The sequence below is a fragment of the Triticum urartu genome, chromosome 6A, assembly GCF_056163025.1.
Source record: "Triticum urartu cultivar PI428250 chromosome 6A, HENAU_Tu73, whole genome shotgun sequence".
Classification (NCBI taxonomy): domain Eukaryota; kingdom Viridiplantae; phylum Streptophyta; class Magnoliopsida; order Poales; family Poaceae; genus Triticum; species Triticum urartu.
In genome coordinates, this window is record NC_141878.1 from 601,069,250 (window position 1) to 601,076,433 (window position 7,184).

At 44.9% G+C, this 7,184-nt stretch overlaps 1 pseudogene; it reads right to left on the reverse strand.

The window, feature by feature from the left end:
- Positions 1–4,862: 4,862 nt before the first annotated feature.
- On the reverse strand, positions 4,863–7,184 carry LOC147967123 (protein FAR1-RELATED SEQUENCE 5-like; annotated as a pseudogene).

Here is a 7,184-nt window from a genome sequence, read left to right on the forward strand (position 1 = left end):
AAATTAACCAACTCGCATCATCAATTCATAAATGGACTAATTACAGCACGCACACACATGAGTACGTACACACACCACAGCTACAGAGGAGATCGACTCGCTACTGGCAGTACTAGACACTGTGTGTAATTGATCCTGCCTATCGACGATGACACTGGACAAGGCCGACGGTTGTAGCACCAGGTCGACGCCGGTGATGGCTTGTAGCTAAATGAGGCGTCGTTGCCGTCCCGATCGATTTGCATCTCTGTCATGAATGGATGTAGCAAAAATTCTCGCCGGTCGTAGCAAAAATTGACAACGATTGCAGCAAAAAAAGTCATCTCCGCCGTCATGGTTCGTAGCTCCACCGTGGACTACAAATGGATGTAGCAAAAACCTGTCACCATAGGTAGCAAAAAGCCAACACGGTTGGAACAAAAAAAAATCATCACCTTCAGTCATAGCTCGTCGTGCATGCCGTTTCTCCGGCTTGAAGCTTTTCAAAAGAACCGTTGCAGCTATCTCATAGCCGGTTGCACCTTTCTTGGTTTGCCGGTGCCCTCATCCCAGCTTCCCCGTCTTTGTTTGAAACTTTTGAAGAAGCCGGTGATAGCTTCCTTGGACATCGGTTGTAGCATTTTTAGGTACTGTTCACAGCTTCTTGGCGCCATTTGCATACTCCGCTCCCTTTTTTGGTTCCAGCAAAAATTAGCCCTGGTCGTAGCATTTTGTATCACTGATTGCAGCTCTGTCGATTGTCAGTTACAGCTCCACTGCCGCCGGTTGTTGGTTGCAGCTCGTCAACAAAAAAAAATCATGGCCTCCCCTGAACAAAATAGCTCGCAGCCATGGCCATGGGATGCAACACGCAGCCACATGAGTTCCAACATCGAGCACATCTGTTGCAGTATGGAGCGGTGGGGGTGGAGGAGGAGGCGGCCACGGCGACGAGCTTTGAGGGTGAGGAGGGAGTGCGACCATGACGCAAGCATCAGAGGGAGGATGAGGGCGCGACCATGATGGAGCGCATCAGAGAAAAAGGAGTTCTGTGGGCGCGGGCTTGTGCAAGCAGCGGCGTCGCCGGGGGCTGGCGCGGCCATGACTTGGCGCCAGAGGTAGCGGCCATGGCAACTACAGGGGAGAGATGGATGGTTTCGATTGAGAAGAGATAAGAAGAAGTGGGCCTATGTGAGAGGCGATGCGGTTGGTTGGATCAGTTTTGATCCCACATCCAGCGCGTGACCGGCGGAACGGTTGGGCCGACGCATGGGTGGGAAACGTTTCCCATCTACTTCCTCCATCTAAAAAACTTTTCATCAAGATGAATAGAAGGGGACGTATAAAGAGAGCGGCGTTTTGGCTCCTAGGTGTATATACACCTATTATGAAATTATGTGTAAAAAACGCATTTCAAAATGTTAAATTTTTTTGAGAAAAAAACCCGTGTGTACATCCGGACATCCAATGTTCGCACACACATTTTGGTGAAAAAGTACATTTTTTGTGGCATGTATAAAAAAGATAAAAAAAATACCTCGTGAATAGCTATAATCAAGCATCGAAAATTGTCTTTTTTACACAAGCCACAAAAAATGTCATTTTTCACCGAAACTTGGTGCACGCACATATAATGTCCGGATTTATATGTGGGATTTTTTCTCAAAAAATTTTAACTTTAGAAAAATGTATTTAAACAATGGGTGCATATACACCTATGAGCCAAAGTGGCTGAATTTATAAATTTATCCGGTAGCCTGATAATAGCCTGAATCACCTCCTTTGCCGATACAAGCTAGGAGAGGCTGATTCGGACATCCTCCAGTTGCAGAGCTCGCCACCGTTGTTTTACCAATTTGCACTTGATGAATAGATGCCCGCCATCTTCAAAAAGTCGCCCACATACAGCACATCGAGTAACAGGCTCCACTCCTCGCCTGCTGATGTTCATATACATGGGATGACTGTTATGAGCTAGCCCCCAAAGGAAAAGGTGCACTCTCGGTGGGCACTTGATCTTCCACAGTGATTCAAACATTGCATCGTCGTACGTCTCTGCTGCAGAATTTTGCCCTCTCTGTCTGGTGACCTCACGATGCAGCGTGTTGACATGAATTTTGTACGCATACTTAACTGAAAACATTCCCATGCTGTCAAAGTGCCATGCTAGAAAATCTCCTGCTTGCTTACAAATAGGGACACCTTGCTTACAAATAGGGACACTCAGTATAACAGCAACATCGTTCGGATGAAAATAGTTCTCCACTAATGCCCTGTCCCAGGAACTCGTGGCTGGGTCAATTAATTCCAAGACCTTGGTAAGAAGACCTTGGCCCTGATGAGAACATGGGCGTCTAGTCACACCTCTTGAGACCCAAGGATCTTCCCATATCCTAACTGAATTGCCATTCCCAATTCTCCATATAAGTCCCTTCTTTAGCACTTGTAATCCTTTGAGAACACTTCTCTAGACATAGCTCATACCAATTACTGGTTCGGCCTCAAGGATGTTTCCATTGGGGAAATATTTAGCTCTGAGGACTTGAGCACATAAGGAGTTTTGAGCCTGGATAATGCGCCAGCTTTGTTTTGCGAGCATAGCTAAGTTGAACGAGTGAAGATCTTGGAACCCTAAACATCCTTTCTTTTTCGGCAATGTCATTCTTTCCCAACCAATCCAATGCATCTGGTGCTCTTCGCCCAGTCTATTCCACCAGTAGTTAACCAATGGAATACTCTAAGTGTGGATCGCTCAGAAGATTGCTAATATTGAAAGTTTAGTCTCATACCGCTAGTTGCGGAAGTGTTGGACCTTTTTATATGGCGGGTTCTCTCCATTACTCTAAGTAGTGTCTTAAGAAGAGAAATGAAAGACCACACTCGTCTGGCTGGGCCGGCTAAGGGCTGGGGTGGCACGTACGTCCGACATGTGCGTGAATGGTCCTTTGCTTTGCAAGAGCGCGGCTTACCGGCCTTGGGCAAACAAACACCGAAAACACCCACCGTAGTCTACTCCACCCGGAACGCCAGCATGCATCGACATGCGTGAGAGCAGGTCTCCGGAACCGTTCGTCCTTGCGATCCTGGACCGAGAGATGACGAATTAGGTTTTTGGGAAGCATTTTTGCGTCACTGGTCAACTTCGTCATCACGGGTCGTTTTCTGTCCAAATCGGGCGGTATTACTCATTGTCGTCTGCACCACCGTCAACTACAGATCATCATCAGCAACGTCGCTTCTGCAGCAGCTAACGAATAGTGCGTCCATCATCATCTATTCATGTCTATCTCAGTAGATGTTGTTTCATGTATGATCCTGCTGTGCATACTTTTCTATTCATCTAGTTTGCTAGATTGTTGCAGGCTATTCTGTGTTTTAGTCATAAATTATTTACTAGGATTAATCATGAATTTGCCCAATAGTCCAACAAGAGCTTTGCGGGAATTTTGAAGAGTTTCGGCTTGTGTTAAGCTAATGATAATGAGCTTGCACATTTTGTGCTAAGCAACGTAGCTCCTTGAGACTTATATGTCTTTGGATTAAGGCGAAGTATCAAGTGAAAACGTCCGTTCACTGAAAACTGAAAACTTTCTTCGTGCGCCACTGGATCGAGGACCTACGGTACAGAAAAAAGGTGGAAACTAACCACGCACTTAATCCCAGTTTTGCAGCTAACCCCCCTGCTAACAGTAGTTATCCCCGGGAGAGAGGGCGTACTCGTCATCCCCTTCTTAGTTCTCCATCCTCGCGGGGGCGACCAGGAAGCGGCGGCGATTGGGCGGTGACTGACTGCGGCGGCTATTCGACGGCGACTGACTGCGACGCCACTGCCCTAGCGATGGCTACTCGGAGGCCGCGGTGGAGCCCGACCCGATCTCCGTGGTGGAGCACAACGTCGGCACCGGCCGCAGCGCTGGCCCCACGCAACGGCGACCTGGTGCTGCTCCCACGCGAGGGAGACCCAGAGGCCGCGTCCTCCGCGTCGCTGCCCTTCTTCTGCACACGCGCTGGAGGCGGCGCTGGCCGTCGACCCGGCGACCTGGCGCTGCTCCCAGCGAGGGATGTTCAGAGAAATTGTGGATGTTTTGCTGTACAGAGAAACGGCTGATGTCGATGTTCGGAGAAATTGTAGATGTTTTGCTGTACAGAGAAATGGTTGATGTTTTCCTGTAACTGATTGAACGCCATGAATGAATGTGGATGTTCAGACACATGACACATCCTTGTTGTTTTGCTGCACCTTTCTGTATATGAGTGTACAGAAAAATCCTCGACTGAATGTGGATGTACAACAGATCTTTGTTCTTTTGCTATTGTTGTACATACTGAAATCGCAAATTTTCAGAGCGATTGTGAATTGGTTGCAGTTAGCTTTCCCATTGCTCTGGAGGTGCTGTACGATAGCTAGTTGAGCAACTTTCTTGCAGTAACATGGATTCTACTGTACTTCCCTAGTTCCCTGCGATGCATGGACTGGTGGTTAACATTGCCCTGATAATTACACACCACAACACACACAAGGAGAGCAATAGCATAGCAGCAGCAGCATCAAGCAGGGGACACATGCTAAGCTAAATGCCCTCTCTTATGTACAAAACTTTCCCGTTTGTTTGCAGTAAACTCGATGAAACAACATGCAAAAATATCAGCCTTGAGAACAATATTCTTGCACTGAAAAATGAAAATAAATATTTGTGCCATGGCCATTTCATGCAGTACATATTCAAACATAAATATTTTTGACGCCTTCAAACATAAATATTCAGAAGAACAACACTATTCTGTGATAAAATGATAATCTTCTAGCAAAATATAGCCACAAAGGCCATCTAAAATTCATCCAGCCCATGAGCTTCACCACCAAGTTGTCTTTCAGAGATGCATCATAAGATTTCAGAAACTGAGAAGATTTGTGGAGCTTGAACAAGACCTGCAGTTTGACATGAACAGATCAGTTTTTTGTGCGAATATACATTTTTAAAAATAAGTAAATTGTATGGGTATGAAAAGTACCAATAGTTTTCTTAGTTGTTGTTAGGGCAATTACGGCTATCATGGAAGCCAACCTGCTTACACTTCTTGCATGTTCTAGGCACTTTCTTTTTTGCTCCACCAACATTTTTCTTCCCCTCTGCATCATTATTTTGCTTCCCTTCTCCATCCTTATTTTGATTCCCACCCTTGTCTAAGTGCCCCTTAATTCTTTTGCATCTCCCTTTTGTATGGACATCAGTTGGTGGATGAATGTCAACCTGATTAGGCATGGTACAACCAATATATGCCTCAAACTCATCTTGTCTACTAGGATGATTGGCAACAACCCTTTCAGACACTTTTCTTTTCATGTCAATGAGAATGTTTCTTAATGCTTCCAATTCTTCAGGAGAGTGTTCAGCCAACCTAATTGTGTCATCCACTTCTTGGTGTATCTCAGAAACCATTTTCCGCTTTGCCAGATCTAAGGAACTACTTTCATTCTCTTCAAGCAAGTTGCCGTACCCATCATATAGTACCCTCCTGTTAACCGTTTTCTTCCACCTATCTAGAATAAAATGGCTAGGTAGCTCATTCATCTTTGCACCTCTCAAAACAACAATGATATGTCGGCATGGAATTCCACGTGTCTGAAATAACATGCAAGAGCAATGACCACTCATGGATGTTGTGTTGAATTGAACTTCTCGAGACTTCGAAGAGCGGTCACCACCTATAACAGTGGTTCTCACATCACCTTCCTGTGATATGCTTTCAATCAAGCAATGATCTCTAGCTGCACGCACCTCCTTCTGAAAATATTTGAAAACCTCATGGGTGAAGACCAGACTAGCATGCTTCTCAATCTCTCAGGATGTAATCAATGGAGGCATAGAATTGAGGCACTCATGGTCAGCCTTAAGTTCATTCTGACATTGTTCTTCTAGGGTTGTACCAATCCTAATCCAAAACTCCACCAAAGCATGTTTATAGCCAATAAAGTGATTGAAAAACGAGTTAGCACTCTCTGACCTTGAAGTGGTTCTTAGAGTCTCACCCAAAAAAACACTTCTGAAGTAGGCTGGTATCCATGATTCACGAAGTTCGTATCTCCTGGCAAACCATGTGTTTTCCTCAAGCCCAAATTCAGAAATCAATGAAGACCATTTTGCCTCAAATTCAGCTGGGTTTTCAGAGCCCCATACACATGAGTTAATTGTACTATAGAAATGTTCATCCTCTCTCAATGGAGGGCCAACCTTTTCTGGCAGCTTTCTCATTATGTGCCACATGCATAGCCTATGGATAGTGTTTGGCATTATATGTTCAATTGCAACCTTCATGCTTTGGTCTTCATCGGTTACTATAAGCCTTGGTGCTGCCCCATCTATTGCTTTCAAGAACGTTTCAAATACCCATTCATATGACTCTATCTCCTCATCTACAATCAAGGCGGCACCATAAAAAACAGATCCCATGTGGTGGTTTATTCCTGTGAATGGGCAAAAAATCATGTTGTACTGGTTGGTGCTATATGTAGAGTCAAAGGACACCATTTCTCCAAACAAAGCATAATTCTTTCTACAAAAAGCATCAGCCCAAAATACATGTGTCAGACAGTTTTTATCATCAAGAACATACTCAAAGAAGAACCCCGGGTTGATTTTCTTCCTCTTCCTGAGGTTGTCAATGAACATTTGAGCATCTAAATCCTTGAAAGTACTTCTCATGTCACGATGATAATTTTGCAGGTCTCTTTTTGTGCACCCCACAAACTCAAATCCACCCTCACCAACACGAAGCAACCGAAACGCCCCAGATGTACCAATGCTAGCTGCGTGACATGTGAATAGTGTGCCCTTGGCCTTCTCACTGACTTTTCGGTTAGACTTGATTAAATGTTGCTTCCTAGGTGTGACAAAATCATGGGTGTGTTCTTCATGAAAATCTGATACTGAGTATTTGCCATCCTTTATATGCTTCACAGTTATCATGGCCTTACAACCACATCTAGTGATCTTTCTTGCATGTGTTCTTTTCTTCTCTCCATTCAAATTCGTCCTGGGTTCATCGACCTTCTCTGTTCGGAATCCTGATTTTGAACAAAGGAAACGCCTCCAGACTATCACATTATCTACCGTCTTCTTCTGTCCAATTCGAACTGAAAATCCAACATTGTGTGCATAAGCCTTGTAAAACTCTTCGACCGCTTCCATACTATCAAATGTCAT